This window comes from Gopherus flavomarginatus, chromosome 7 (genome assembly GCF_025201925.1).
Source record: "Gopherus flavomarginatus isolate rGopFla2 chromosome 7, rGopFla2.mat.asm, whole genome shotgun sequence".
In the NCBI taxonomy this organism is placed as follows: Eukaryota; Metazoa; Chordata; order Testudines; family Testudinidae; genus Gopherus; species Gopherus flavomarginatus.
In genome coordinates this window covers 52,461,404-52,475,316 of record NC_066623.1, presented here as the reverse complement: position 1 = coordinate 52,475,316, position 13,913 = coordinate 52,461,404, and the positions used below count along the sequence as shown (strand labels likewise).

Here is a 13,913-nt window from a genome sequence, read left to right as displayed (position 1 = left end):
AAATTTGGTGTGTGTCCAGAACCCCAGGGAGAACTGTGATTAGCAAGTGTGAAAGAAATGTATGATAGGGAAATGTTATGCTTTGTATGTGTGGAACTAGTAGTTTTCAAACAGAGCAACATTTCTGTATTAATTAATTCTCAGGGCACACATCCAGAAGAGTACCCTTTGCTGTGACTTTGGATAAATGTAAGTGGCTTTTTTTCCTCTTTTTCTTTGTTAGTGCTTCTCTTCATAAAAGAGAGACAAAATGGGTGAGGACATATCTTTTATTGCAGCAAGTTTTGTACGTAGCAGGGACAAGCTTTCGAACTTCATGGAGCGCTTCTGCAGGGCATTTATGTTCTTACAATGACATATACCAATATAGTTTATAATACATATATGTGTAGATAAAGTATACAAAATATGGAGTAAAATAAGTCCCATTTTCAAAAGTGACTCAGACACTTAGGAGCCCAAGTTCCATTGACTTTCAAACAGATTTAGGCTCCTCATTTTGAAAATGGGACTCAATAAAATTGTTCAAAATGGCCATAGTTCCTATGGAACAAGAAGTAATTGAAGTTGTAGGCAGTTTTCCTTTATATGCTCCATTTTTTTTAAATTGCCTTCTAACTTTCTGGATAGAAAAGTAATAAACGTCCTCCTGAATTTTCTCATGATGTCTCAGATTGCTTAGCAAGTGTCAAATAAATCATTCTACTTCTTATCTCCCTCCAGCTGTTGATTGAACTAACCAATTTGTTTGACCCCTGGGAAGCTCACAATAGGGTATGAGACTTTGTCTTTTACTGAGCATTTGGGAAGTACTGGATTACAGATATTTATTTGCTACATAAGCAAAAATTACACATTTTAAATGTTTTTGCCCCCACAAGGTCTTTTGTTTATTTCTTTATTGGGTGCCTTAACAGAAACCCAAACAATTGAGAACATGGAATGTCCAGTTTTATTTCATCTTAACTCTGAATTTCCTGGGTTTCCAATGTTTGTGGCTTTTTTTGTAATAATGACAATATTCTTGCCGTGTTACTTAACCTTTTAATCACTAATACATGTTCTCATCCTTTGCGGGAGCTTAACAGTTTTATTGCCTGGCCTTCACTTAGGTCTCCAAGATGGAGCAGACCCTCTGGGTCAGTCCAGCACTGGGTCAGTATGGCACTATGTGAGTCCTTACTTTAAAGACACACTCTTAGCCATACTCATGCAGCAACACAAAGCAGCCTTAAACCTGGCTTAAAGGGTCAGGGGCTGATTCCTCCAGCATTGGGGAACCTCCAGTGGTGCAGGGTGGTAGCAGCTCCAGTGCTGTCTCTGGTACCATGGAGCAGAGGGTGTGGCTATGGTAAACAGGAGGGGCTATCCTCTGCCAATCAGTACAGTTCCTTGGGGCTATGAGTAGGCTTTGGGACACATTATGTAATGGTTTATTGGATATAGGATTTTTTTTTTAAATGAACACATTAAAAAATCCGGCAGAATGCTGGGAAGAGGCTTTGGGACTACAAGGCTAATTAAAAAGCCAGGCTGTTGCAACCAGGGGCCCTCCACTTCCTGTGCTTTGCACTTTCCTCCACTTCCTTGTACCTGTATACACCAGTGTTCAACTCTCTCAGGCTAAGGCAAGGCATTAGGCTGCAGGAACAGCATCGGGGAACCTCACAAAGGCTTGCTGGTGGCCTGCCGCGTGAGAAACACTGTGCTATGGGGTGTTGTCCTAGCAGAAAATTAATAGCTGGGTTTAATGAGAGCTGCAGTGAACTGCACCTGCTGGAGGAAAAGTGCTCAGCTACTCAAACAACTCCATCCTGCACAAATAGCTGCAGACACAGTCAGTGAAGCTCCAGTAAGAAGCATTATGTTATCAAAAGCTCTCCATTTGCTGACCGTACCATGAGGGTGGAGATAAGACAAGTTTGGATTCAGTCTGCCCAAATGTCAGGGGTTTGGTTTGGCCTGTTATAGAGAGGAGTTAGCCACCAACGTCTGATTCAGATCCAAACTCCAGGCAGATTCAGATGCAGGAGTGCAATTTATTCCCATCTCAACACAGCAGCACAATTTCTATCATGGTCTGAACCCTGCCTTTTCCAATTAACCCTTTCCCAAGCCACAGTTGTCTTCTCTTGATGTCTTCATGATTTAGTTGTTTACAGACACGGCTGATTACATTTGCTAAACTCGGTCACTGGTAAACCCCAGAATGCCATCTGAGACAATTCTCTCTTGGCACCTTCACTGTAAATTCCAGTTTCTCTCTAGTTATCAAGTGAAAAACTTGAAAGGGTGAAGGAATTCCATTTCCCTGACTCTGTGAGTACAAATTATTAACAAAACCGTCTCAACAAAGGCAAATGAGAAGGATCAAATGTGAATCCATAGGATGAAAAAGAAATAATCAGAACCGCACATTTTCAGGAATGCTGAGGTCCACGGATCCCATTGGCAATCAAGACACTTCTATGTAGTCACATGTGACCTTTGCAGCCTGTTTCACCTTGATCTTTCAGGTGCCTGATGGAAAGCTGTATTTATACAGTGCCCCATCAGTGTAGAATCTAAGCACCTCGCAATCTTTGATGTATTCATCCTCACAATACCCTGGAAGGTCTTGTGTTCTGTTCTCCCCACTGGTCAGAGAGGGAAATGGCACACACAGAGTGACTAAGGGAGGTGCCCAAGGTCACACAGGAAGCCTATATTAGAACAAGTATCAGCAGGGTAGCCCTGTTAGTCTGGATCTGTAAAAGCAGCAAAGAGTCCTGTGGCACCCTATAGACTATGGGTATGGCTACACTTGAAATGTCAAAGCGCTGCTGCGGCAGTGCTGCGGGAGCGCTACCGTGGCAGTGCTTTGAAATGTGAGTGTGGTCGGAGCGCCAGCGCTGGGAGAGAGCTCTCCCAGCGCTGCACGTAAACCACATCCCTTACAGGTGTAGCGTGCAGCGCTGGGAGTCGCGCTCCCAGCGCTGCCGCCCTGATTACACTGAGGCTTTACAGCGCTGTATTTTGCAGCGCTCAGGGGGGTGTTTTTTCACACCCCTGAGCGCGAAAGTTGCAGCGCTGTAAAGTGCCAGTGTAGCCAAAGCCTAACAGACGTACTGGAGCATGCACCACATTCACCCACATGCATCCGACCGAGTGGGTATTCGCCCACAAAAGCTCATGCTCCAATATGCCTGTTAGTCTATAAGGTACCACAGGACTCTTTGCTGCTTTTATATTAGAACAGAATCTTGAACCCAGGTCTCCTAAGTCCTAGGCTAGCAAGATAACCACTGAGCTATTCTTCCTCTCTACTGCTTTTGCCTTTTGCATCTCACTCCTACTATGTTCCCTGTTCTTCTGGACTGAAACAAGAGCAGGTGCTTACGTTGTTAACTTGCAGGCCTTTGCATGAGGGTTCCTGAGGAGTCCTTTCTCCTCAGACAGAAAACTGTGTAAATTGTCCAAGACAAGCCAGTTCTTACACACAAGTTTTATGTAAAGAGTTACAAGCATGGGAACAAACGAACACTCAACACTGCTCAGGGTTGCCTGGCCCCAAGGCCCCCCCAGGATGGCCTGCTGCTGGGCTGTTACAGGAACCCTTTCATTCTCTTAGAAGCAAAGGTCCTTCTGTGCCCCACCTTGGTAACCGCTGACAGTCTGTCCTTGCTGGCTTCCTGCTGTGCGAGTGTTTCTTGTTTTAAGTGGAAAAGAAGCCCTGCTATTCCAGTTGGAATCCATTATCCTATTGCCTAACATAGGTGTTCTGCTTAGCTAACGACCTCCTATTGTCAAAGCAGGCAAACGGCATTCCAGGAGATTACAGCCTACTCCATAGTTTGAGAGGTCTATGAGTCATACTAGATGATATCCCAGGGGGCTTGTCTACATCAGAAAGTTGCAGCGCTGGTGAGGGAGTTACAGCGCTGCAACTTAGGAGGTGTACACATCTGCAGGGCACCACCAGCGCTGCAACTCCCTATTTGCAGCGCTGGCCGTACTCCCGTTTTGTCTCGGGTGTAGAGGATCCAGCGCTGGTGATCCAGCGCTGGTAATCAAGTATAGACACTTACCAGCGCTTTTCTTGACCTCCGTGGAATAAGCAGGTATCCCAGCATACCTGAGGAAGCCTCTGGTAATCAAGCTGGTCTCCTTCCCCGGCTTGCTCTCGCGTTCCCCGAACCCCGAGCAAGCAGGTCTCCTTCCCTGCGGTTTGCAGGGTGGTTCCGGGAACGCGAGAGCAAACCGGGGAAGGAGACCAGCTTCGCCGCGGTTTGCTCTCGCGTTCCGCGAACCACCCTGCAAACCGCAGGGAAGGAGACCTGCTTGCTCGGCGGTTCGGGGAACGCGAGAGCAAACCGGGGAAGGAGACCAGCTTCGCCGCGGTTTGCTCTCGCGTTCCCCGAACAAGCAGGTCTCCTTCCCTGCGGTTTGCACGGTGGTTCGCGGAACGCGAGAGCAAACCGCGGCGAAGCTGGTCTCCTTTCCCGGTTTGCTCTCGCGTTCCCCGAACCCGAGCAAGCAGGTCTCCTTCCCTGCGGTTTGCAGGGTGGTTCGCGGAACGCGAGAGCAAACCGCGGCGAAGCTGGTCTCCTTTCCCGGTTTGCTCTCGCGTTCCCCGAACCCGAGCAAGCAGGTCTCCTTCCCTGCGGTTTGCAGGGTGGTTCGCGGAACGCGAGAGCAAACCGCGGCGAAGCTGGTCTCCTTTCCCGGTTTGCTCTCGCGTTCCCCGAACCCGAGCAAGCAGGTCTCCTTCCCTGCGGTTTGCAGGGTGGTTCGCGGAACGCGAGAGCAAACCGCAGCGAAGCTGGTCTCCTTTCCCGGTTTGCTCTCACGTTCCCCGAACCCGAGCAAGCAGGTCTCCTTCCCTGCGGTTTGCAGGGTGGTTCGCGGAACGCGAGAGCAAACCGCGGCGAAGCTGGTCTCCTTTCCCGGTTTGCTCTCGCGTTCCCCGAAACCCCTTGAAGCCGCCCAACAGCGCTGCAGTGTGGCCACATCTAACACCACTTGCAGCGCTGGTTGCTGTAAGTGTGGCCACTCTGCAGCGCTGGCCCTATACAGCTGTACTAATACAGCTGTAACAACCAGCGCTGCAAAATTTTAGATGTAGACATGGCCCAGTTACAGGGCTGGCTGCCGCTCTTTCACCTTTCTGGTCTCTCCGAGTGTATCCCCTCAGGCACCAGGCTTCCTGCCCACACCACTCCTGGGGTGGAATCAGCCGTTTCACCCACTCTTGAGACTGGGCGCTGGGCTACAGCACCCTTTATGACAACCACGTTTACCCAACAGGACCAACTAAGTTCAGCACCTGGGGTCCCTCCCTTTGGGAATCTGTGACCAGCGGTGCATACAGTCAGAGCGTTAGCTTCACCCAAATCATCGTCTGGTTTGGAGCAGGAATAAAGCCCCAAGAGAAAAAGGATTGAAAACAGCCTACACACGTCCATCTTGGCAGTCGATCCTATGTGATGGATGGTAACCTAATGTTGGGCTGCCAGCCCCCTACTGGAACTTAGTGAGTTAGTGAGACCTTGGCTAGCCCTCTCCCCTACTAGGAGAAAGGGAAAAGGCCAAAGAGGACTCAGAATCCTGAGACTCATAATCCCCAGGGCCATTGGGGAAGAGGCTCGTTCTCCAAATCAGCCAGCTTGACAGGGTGGGCAGGCCAAAGAGTGAGTCAATAGCCTGGGTCCCCTCCCTGTGAGCTGGGGCTGCCAGAGCAGAACAGAGCCAAGGAGACAGCAGCAGCTGGAGCTTGGCTGGAGACAGCAGCAGCAGCATTGAGCTGTGGGGGCAGAGCTGGGCTGGAGGCAGAAATAAGTTAGAGAAAGACCTGGAGCAGCCCAGAGCCAGGAGCTGGGGCAGTGCAGACCAGCCACAGCGAGGGCAAGCCAGGGCTGAGCTGCAGTGAGAGCCAGAGCCGGAGAGCGACCGCCGACTGGGCCACAAGTAACACTGGAGCAGAGAGAGATGAGCAGCCGAGGAGGGCAAGGGGGGTCCCTGGGCAGTGGGGGCCCAGCAGAGGGAGATGTCACCAGACAAGAGGCCTTGAGGCCGGAGTTGGAGGAGGGACATGGCCCTGGACAGAAGGAGCCAACACTGGGGAGAAAGATCTCACTAGAGGCTGAGGGCATGTATCCACCACCAGAGCAGTGTCTGACCCGTGGTAACACCACAGTGCTGCCAGCGCCTGGTAGGGACGCCTGGGAGGTGTGAGGAACAGGTTGTGAACTTTCCTTATGTCTCAGACACTGCTGTTCATGGTGTTCTCCATGCCCATTGGAGGAGAGGGGGAGCTTCTTCCTTTAACCGTTTCCATTCTTCTCCTGATTGACCACGACATGACTGGGGGTCGAGCCCCACAGGAAGTCTGGGTCCAGCCTTGTCAGGGTTACAAGGACTCTGCCACACAGGAGAGTGGAAGAGCAGCCCTCGATGTCAGGCAGGCCTCTGAGTGAAGGGAGTGGAAGCAAGAACTCAGATCCTTTCGCTGGTCCATTTCACCAGGGTACTGCAGAAACCAGGAAAGTTCCCCACAATAGCCATTCCTCCGGTTACACTAGGCAGGTTTCACTTCCTCAGGCACCCCTCAGGGGGTAACTGGCTCTCAGCTGGATTCTCCCAAACAACTACTGCTCTGCCTCTGGAGAGAAAGTTCCTTTGGTCTTCTGTACTCGTGACCCTTTCCTTCCACGGTCCCAACCAGTTCAATAGGTTGTCAGGAGGCAGAATCTTCAAAGCTAATAGTTTGGGCCTTGATTCTAAAAGCCCTTAATTGTTTACTGAGGGGTGGCTTATCCTGAGCCATTCTTGCTCATTCTGGCTTGTCGTTTCTAACAAGCCCCTATTAGACTAACCCACTATCGTCCTACAGTGACCCTCCAAATAACCAGGTCAGCCTACAGCATTCATGAACTATTGCAGAGCAGTTCCAAATTATCACTGAATCTTAATGGCCATGTCTCACCCCAATGGTTACTTCATCCCCTGAGTTGGTGGCTGGATCTGAAAGAGCTTGGGAAGGGTTTCCTCCACAAAAGAGCTTCCACCCCTTTGCCTTTCGCACAAATCCTCAAACATAATTTTATCAATTGGCCATATAGGGTGAAATCCTGGCCCCACTGAAATCAATGGGAGTTTTGCTTTTGACTGCAGTGGGACCAGGATTTCATCCATAAATCTTAGTTTGCTGCTGAGCCCCACTTACGGATTCAAGAGATTGACTTCAGGCAAGCCAGACTTGAACATGTTGGCAAAGGTTTAAAAGACACCAGTGCCTGGTGCTGCTGAAAAACAGGGATGTTAAGATAACCACAGTTGTTGGTCACAGATGGGCATTGCCCTTAATCCTGTAACCCTTCTGCCCCTCTAGTTGGCAGCAACAAGGGCCGGGTTCAGTATCCAGGGGTTCCGTTTCAGTAACACAATGCATAACCGGCTCGAGCCCCCACCCAGTGACCTGGGACACTCACATACCACACCCCCCTGGGCGCCTCTAGGAGGCAATACTTCCCCTCTCGCAAGCACGGAGTCTGAGTGTAGCAAAATCTTTTTTAATAAAGGAAGGAATCAATGCGGCATCCCATTGGAGAAACACCACAAACAGGGTTATAACACAAACCATAAACAAAAACCCACCTCCAAGTACGTTTGGCACTGTCCTTTTTCCGCTTAGGGTTTTAAGTCCAATCACCCCAAAGTCCAACAACCCAAAAGTCTCTGGTCAATGCCACCCCAGAGTTCGAGAGTCTATCTGTAGAGGTCCCTCCCCCCAGCCTGGGTAGAAAGGGGCACCTTACGTGGTCCAGGGCCAACTGCCCTGCCTCTCCGTGGGTTCTGCTTCCGCCTTCTCCACGAACTGCTCCGCTTCACCAGCCGCCCCACTCTGCTCCTCCAGCCGTCCTCAGGAACTGCTCCGCTCCACCAGCTGCTCTGCTCCATGAGCTGCTCTGCAAAACTGCTCGGCTCTGCTCACTCTGTGGGCCGCTCCACCCGTCCCGCAGCTACTCCGCTCTGCCAGCCGCTCTGCTGCCACCAGCTGTCCCGTGATCCGCTCCAGCCGTCCCCACAACTGCTCCACTCCGCCAGCTGCTCTGTTCCACAGCATATCTTCAGGCTCCCCCACTAGCTAGCACAATGCTCAGTGCTCTCAGCTAAGTCATTTCAGCTTTTTTGTGATTTCAACTCTTAGTGATCTCAGCTCTTAGTGGGGGAGCCCCAGTGCTAGTGCACCATTAGCCCAAAGTGCATTCAGCTCAGTAACCTGTATTTAGATTCTTGAGGGAATAAAAAAATCAACTCTGACATTCCACAGTGGAGAGAGGAGGAGGTGCAACTGGTGCTTCTGGCTCCACAAGGAGCCTGCACCACCAGGCACAGATACCTGTCCCCAGCCTCTCTACTTCACTGGGTTTTGGAACCCATGACCCTTGTCTAGCAAGTACCACCCAACTGAGGGTGAGTCATTTGTCACCAAGCAGTCCCACCGCTCAGCAATCTGGGATAGGGTAGGCGTGTCTATGCAAATAAACTCTCTGACATTCTTTCCACCAGATGTCAGGGTAGAGCTTATCCTGACTCTGCTTACATCCTTCCCCCAGCCAAGAATTTGTCGTCCCGACAAATCACATTCCCTACTATACCAACTTATTGGTCCCCTCCAAAAGGCATTAGATAGCCCACTTTAGCTTTCACAAACCTGTGTGCTAAATGTATAGGCTCCTCACTAATCACCCCAGGTGCATCGTAAGTTAACCGTTTCACTGGTCTTATTACCCTGTCTCGCCTATTAAGAATCTCTGTTGCTATGGTAGGGGGGACATCCTCTTGAGTGCCGGATGGGGAGGTTTCCTGTGAGTTCCCCTCAGATACTGGCATAGGCTCCTGCATTTCTAGTTCTAACAGTGGAGGGTCGCAGGTGCTCTGGACATCCTCCATCTGTATGTCACCATTGTCCAATAGCCTGTGTAAGTCATTACACGGGGGTCCCACCAGTGGCTCAGGGATGTCAGGAATGGGCCTAAATACTTCTGCCATAGGGTTTAGGGCGGAAGAGGATGTGCTCTCTTCTGATTCAGCGGATCGAGACTGAAATCTTGTCTTCATCCCAGGATACACCATGGTTGTGTCTTCCTCCTCAGACTCACTGTCAGATGTGCCGAGTAGGGGTAGGTTAGCTGCAGGAGGCCGGCTGTCCACATTGGAAGGCGGCTTTGGTACAGCACCTTTGTTCTGCCCAGTTGCCCTGTTGTGGTCCACCTCATAAGGGCTGCTTACCAATTCTCCCACAGGGAGCAAAAGGTTTCTATGCACGGTTTTGGTCTGCCCTGGACCCTCTTCAGGTTTTATCTTGTAGACCGGCAGGTCTCCTAGCTTTTCCATCACTAAGTAAGGTATTGCCTTCCATCTGTCAGCTATCTTGTGTTTGCCAGCAATACCCAAATTTCTCAGCAGGACTCTGTCCCCTGGCTGGAGCTCTTGCAGACGTACCCTAGCATCATATCGATGTTTGTTGCGGCCTGCATTCTTCTGAGCTGCAGATGTAGCTAAGTGATAAGCATCCCGCAGCTTTTCTCGTAGACGGGATAGATATTGCTGGTGAGTTTCATAGCTATCTCCATCCTCGGATACACCAAAGCACAAGTCTATGGGTAATCTTGGTTCTCGCCCAAACATTAAGAGATATGGGGTGACTCCCGTAGCGTCGTTCTTTGTGGCGTTGTAGGCGTGCACTAGAAATGCGACATGTTGGCTCCAGGTTGCCTTCTGCTCTGGCCGCAAAGTCCCTAACATATCTAACAGGGTTCGGTTGAACCTCTCTGGCTGAGGGTCACCCTGTGGGTGATAAGGCGTTGTCCTTGACTTTTTAATTCCTGCTATCCTCAGCACCTCCTTCAGAAGGTGACTCTCAAAGTCTCGTCCCTGATCCGAGTGTATCCGGGCTGGGAATCCATAAACTGAGAAATATTTTTCCCACAGTACTCGAGCGACGGTAGTGGCCTTCTGATCACGTGTGGGATATGCCTGCGCATATCGCGTGTAATGGTCGGTCACTACTAGGATGTTCCCAATATTCCTCTTGTCCACTTCTAAAGACAAGAAATCAATGCAAACCAGCTCCAGAGGTTTGTTGCTGGTGATGTTCTTCAGATATGCAGCCCTCGTGGGCAGAGTTTTCCTTTGCACACATCGCGCGCAGGTCTCACATTTCCGGCGAACATCTTCAGCCATCCGTGGCCAATAGAATCTACTGCGGATAAGTTCCAGGGTCCTCTCCATCCCTAAATGTCCAAAGTCATCATGCAGGGCCCTCATGGCCAGGGCTCTGTAATCTTTTGGCAGCACTAGTTGATTCCGTTGCTTTTGTAGAGGGTCTGTGGTCGTGCGGTGTAGCACTCCCTGAATCAGTTTTAGTTTGGTCCATTCTCTCAATAGTAGTTTGCCCTCTGGGGTAGGTGGGACAACCTCAGCTGGGCCTCGCCCCCCTCTTTTGGCAAGTAATGTATCACGAATGTCAGCATCTTGTAGTTGGGCCTCTTGCCAGTCAGCCTTATTGAGCATGGGCAAGGGAGATTGGTCCAAAGCAATGTAGTTCACTGAAGCAGAAGGCACGCCTTCAGGGGGTAGGCCCAAAGCTTCAGCAACACATCCATGAAGGCTCTCATGGGCCTCCGGCTCTCGGCGACTCACACTGCAAATAGCTCTCACGCCGTCCGTGGGTATCACAGCAACATCAGGTGCCTGCGGACGTCTGGACAAGGCATCTGCATCTACATTGCTCCTCCCTGATCGGTATTGAATGCTGAACTCATAGCTAGCCAAGGCGGCCACCCATCTCTGGCCTGTAGCATCCAATTTAGCACTTGTTAACACATAGGTCAGTGGGTTGTTGTCTGTCCACACCTGGAACTGAGCACCGTACAAGTAGTCTCGGAATTTCTCAGTGATGGCCCATTTCAAGGCCAAGAACTCCAGCTTGTGGATGGGGTAGCGAGTTTCACTGTCAGACAGTCCTCGGCTGGCAAAGGCTACCGGTTTGCGTTTGCCTTCCACTTCCTGATACAGTACTGCTCCCAGACCCTCCAAACTGGCATCAGTATGCAGGATAAACGGTTTGCTTGGGTCAGCAAAGACTAGGACGGGAGCATGAGTTAAGCGAGTAATGATTTCCCGAAAAGCTCTCTCACATCTTTCATCCCACCGCGGCCCAAATGGTTCGAAGGGGCCATAGTGTCTCTGCAAAGGCGGCTTTGGAGGCCTCCGCTTATTCTGGGTCTTAGATTTGTTCTTGTTGGACTGGTATCCCCTGGTAAGATCATTCAGAGGTTTTACAATCGTAGCATAGTTCTTCACAAATCTGCGGTAGTAACCACTAAATCCAAGAAACGTCTTGAGTTCTCTGTAGTTAATGGGACGTGGCCAGGTAGTGAGTGCTTCTATTTTATCGGGGTCAGTACTCACACCCTCTTGGGACACGATGTGACCTACATACTTCACTGAGGTTTGGCAGAACTGGCATTTATCAATTGAAAGCTTCAAACCGTATGCCTCCAACCTGTCGAGCACTTTAAGAAGTCTTTCTTCATGTTCCTCCAGGGTTCTTCCAAACACAATCAGGTCATCCAAGTAAACTAACACCTGCAGTAAATTCATGTCTCCCACGACTTTTTCCATAAGACGTTGAAATGTGGCAGGTGCTCCAGAAATCCCTTGGGGCATGCGTTCGAACTGATAAAACCCTAATGGGCAGATGAAGGCTGTCTTTTCCTTATCTTCTTCACCCAGAGGGATCTGGTAGTATCCACTCCGAAGATCCAACACAGAGAACCACTGACTACCCAGCAAACAGTCCAAGGCATCTTGTACTCGAGGCATGGTGTACTGATCAACCGTAGTGCGCCTGTTTAGGGTGCGGTAGTCAATACACATCCGGATTTTTCCACTCTTCTTACGAACGACCACAATGGGTGAGGCATAGGGGCTTCGTGACTCTGTGATGATACCATTTGCGATCAGCTCTTGAAGATGATGGCGCACGTCTTCCATCTCAGAGAGGGCAATCCTCCTAGACCTCTCCCTGAAGGGTCGGGGATCTTGTAGCCTGATATGGTGTTCCACTCCCTTTGCACATCCCACGTCCCACTCATGTAGTGAGAACACCTTGGATCTCTCGCAAAGCTTCTTCCTCAGGCGATCCTTCCACTCCTCAGACAGCGGTGAGTCCCCGAAGTCAAACTTCGCAGGATCTATCATTGGAACTTCAGCTTCACACTGGGGTCTCACAACGCTTTCAGGCTCAAAAATGTCTGCAATCTTCTGCCCTGGTTTTACAAACACATCACGGCGTGTTTCATTAGCAACCAGTATCGTCACCTCCTCCTGGGCTTCAGCAGGTAGGGTTATGACTCCGCTGAGAACCAGCATTCCTTCTGGGAGCCCTCCCTTGGTTGGCTGCTCTACCACAGCTAATGTTTCCTTACTGCCTTTTAGGCAGGTACTCCTGACAATCACCTCCTTTTCTGACATGGCAGGCACCACTAAAGGGACCGGGCCCGCATACCTCAGTGCTCCGACTGGCAAATCAGGCATCACTTTTCTCGTGTCCTCAATTTTTCTGTAAGCCTCGGCACAGTGTGTGTGTATCACCAAGGTATTCAGATATTGGTCTCCTGCTTGCTGTCTGCAGTAATCGGCCAGTATCCTAAAGAGGCTGGAGTTGGTCCCTATTAGCACAGACACATCAGAGGCTCCTTTGGGGTCAGGGCATATTAAAGCAGCAGTGTCCACCTCCTGTCTTACCCCAGCAATCTCTTCTGGGAATTCCAGGTGTACTATGACATAGCCCTGATAAGGGTATTCATCCATGCTGAGGCCACACAGACCAATGCCAGTCAGTGGCTGTATGGGCAGGTGCCTAAGCATCTGTTGGTAGAATGACTGAAATATAATAGTCACTTGAGATCCAGTGTCAAGCACAGCTTTACACTCCGCCCCTTCAATCCTCACCATGACCTCTGCTCGAGGCCCTATCAGTCCTGCAGGGATCCCAGCTGGTTGGTCTCTTCTGGGGGAATCTTCAAATCCTCTAGGCCTAGATGGTCTCTGTCCCCGGACCTTCTGGCAGCTACTGGATCTCTCCCAACTGATCCTCAGCTTTTCATACACTAAGGAGGGGTTCTCTTCCTTATGGCAGTTAGCAGCACTGTGCCCATCCTGACCACACCGGTAGCAAAAGAAGTGTCCTTTCCCCATTCGGCGAGGTGGGACGGTGACTCTAGATACTGACTTCTCTATCATCACAGTCTGAGGCTCCTTATTCCGGGAAGTCTTAGCTTGGTCAATGATGCTTTGCAGCTCAGCTATCCGTTCTGTCGGGACCTGCATTTGTTGGGCAAGTTCCTCTGTGGTGCTCACCATCAGTACACTGGCCATTGGCGGTGGTGTCGTACTGGCTCGTTCCAATGTTTGGGCTTCCCAACACTCGCTGGCTGCCTGCCTTTCTTCTTCTTCCCTGACCTCCTTTATCAGCTGGGAGTAACTTGGGGGATGTTCCTGCCGTTCTCTTAGTCGGAGATGAAGTAGGATTGGGTTCCGATACTGAGTCCCTCTTACAACTTGAGCCAGTCTGGTCTGATCCATCTGCTCAGCAGTCACTGCTCCCCTCATAACAGCTCTCTGAAGTAGTCTCTCCAGCCTCTGTATGTAGGCTGAAATTTTCTCACCCCTTTGCTGTCGGGAATTAATGAATTTACAGTAACTGTCCTCAGGGCCCTCTACGCTCCCAAAGGTATTATCAAGGGCCTCTAGGCAGTCCTTCACACTGACCTCAGGGTCAATGAGCTTCAGGGTGCGAATTACATCTAATGCTGGGCCACTAAGGCTCTCTATTAGACATCGTCGCTTTTCTACATCGGGTA

The 13,913-nt window shown here is 50.4% G+C and overlaps 1 protein-coding gene across 2 annotated transcripts in view; it reads left to right on the top strand.

Moving 5' to 3' along the window:
* The window catches only part of LOC127055812 (dimethylaniline monooxygenase [N-oxide-forming] 4-like), a 56,016-nt gene that overhangs the window by 1,311 nt on the left and 40,792 nt on the right, over window positions 1-13,913 (top strand). The window contains exon 2 of one of the 2 annotated variants that reach the window (XM_050963235.1): window positions 145-189. The exons of the other annotated variant lie outside the window; for it this stretch is intronic. The gene's annotated coding sequence lies outside the window, so the exon portion shown is untranslated. The remainder of the gene's footprint in view (window positions 1-144; window positions 190-13,913) is intronic. 2 annotated transcript variants of the gene reach the window in all.